General features: G+C 65.5%; 1 protein-coding gene across 1 annotated transcript in view; it reads right to left on the reverse strand.

Annotated features, from left to right (window-relative positions):
• Window positions 1–1,784, reverse strand: part of DNM2 (dynamin 2) — an 80,267-nt gene that overhangs the window by 12,321 nt on the left and 66,162 nt on the right. The window lies entirely within an intron of this gene.

Raw genomic sequence — 1,784 nt, forward strand, 5'->3', positions numbered from 1 at the left:
GTTGTCATTGCAAGGTGGCAGTGGGCACTGTACTTGGTCTGGTTGGTGCGGCTCTCAGGGATGCCCACAGTCCCTGTCCTTGGAGCCCTCTGGGGCGGCTGAAGGGCCATGCTACAGAGCTGGGCTTCCTCTCCATCCTCCTTGGGGCTGAGCTTGCTGGTGGACCCAGCAGTAGCTCAGCGGGTACCTGGCTCTGCTGTCCACCTGGGGCTGACCTTGCCTGGCCAGGCGTGGCGACCTGCTCTGACTGTCACAGGCTGTCCCCAGAGTCTCAGGAAGAGGAGACTCCTTGCCCCAGGCCTCCCCCAGGTACACTGGCAGGGTCTTCGGGGCTGGGGGACACCCACACAGGCTTCAAGCCCAGGAGACTCTTTCTCTGCCGTGCTGAGGTGCTGTGATGGGTGGACCCCACGGGTGGCCGGGACGGTCTGCAGCTGTCATCTGGGTGGCAGACCGAGCCCTGACAGCTAAATGTAGGTGGTGGCCCCGGGGGCAGAGGGAGGGAGAGCCGCAGAGGTGGGTGTGGGCCGGACCACCCAACACTGAACTGTGGACCCCGGGGCAGCAGAAAGCACATGAGGCCAGGGCAGGGCGACCAGGGGCCCCCGGCAGCCAGCGACAGACCGAGGCAAGCTGCAGAGGACGTGGGCCCCTAGGGTGGACAGAAGCACAAACACCGCCACGGGGCTCTTCTGGAAGGTTCTGGGGCTCTGGAGAGCTGCTTTCTCTTCCGACCCTGACCTGCCCATGGGCTCTGAGCCCCAGAAGTCCATGGATGTGGAGGTGGCCACAGAGGGCCACCCAGCCGCTCCTACCCAGGCTGGGGACAATGTGAGCTGCCACCTGTGAAGGCTGAGGACACAGTCCTCGCGCCCCCACCCACCCCCACCCCCAGGGCCTGGCAACTCGCTCCCTGGGATGCCATGGAGAGCACCTGGGACCCTGCAGCAGCTGCCCGGGGACATGCCAGGCTGCCCAGTGGGAGAGGCACTGAGGCCCCCAGCTGGCAGTGGGGTAGCTGGCCATTCTGGCTGGTCCAGGACATTCTAGGTTTTAGCAACGGGAGCCCCGGGTCCAGGGTGGGGCCACAGCCCTGGGTAAACTTGGAAGGTGGTTTCCACTATTGGCACAGTCGGTCTTGAGACTCACTCAGCCCAGCGCTCCCTTGAGGACCCAGAAAGGAATCCTGCTTCAGGGAGGAGCCTTGAGACCACCAGGCTCCACACACAGAGAACCCCTCTCCTACCCACCTCCCACCCAGAGCAGGAGGGGCTGCCCCGCCTGTCCTGTCCTCTGGGGCGAGGGGGTGACTAAGAGTGGGTGTCTCATAAACCTTCGTGCAGCTGTTGACTTACAATGGGGGAGGGTGGGGACAGGGTACTGCCCACCTCACTGTCCCGGCCGGGAACTGGGCACTGGTTGTGCCACCAGGCAAGTGGCTGCCCTGCCCCTTGGGACACTGGCCGTGCCATGCCAGGAGCTGCACACCCAGAGCTCAGGGCAGGAGGCTGGGGAAGCCAGAGGCTGTGGGATGGTCTGGCAGAAGCCCCAGGGCCCCCTTGTCCATCAAGCCACCCTGAGAGAGCGGCCTGGTGGGGACTACGTGGGTGTGGTGCCAGCTGGGGGTGGGGCAGGTGCACAGTCCCAGAGGGAAGGACAGCGGCCGCCCGACGGGCCCAGGATGGCGAAGCCACAGCGGACACAGAAGAGGTAGCAGGCAGCACTCAGCTCCAGGCTCACAGCGTCAGCATGCAGCGTGGGGGGCAGGGGTGGGGCAGCGGCAG

This window comes from Echinops telfairi, unplaced genomic scaffold (genome assembly GCF_000313985.2).
Source record: "Echinops telfairi isolate 266 unplaced genomic scaffold, ASM31398v2 ScPeMD7_36;HRSCAF=134, whole genome shotgun sequence".
Lineage (NCBI taxonomy): Eukaryota > Metazoa > Chordata > Mammalia > Afrosoricida > Tenrecidae > Echinops > Echinops telfairi.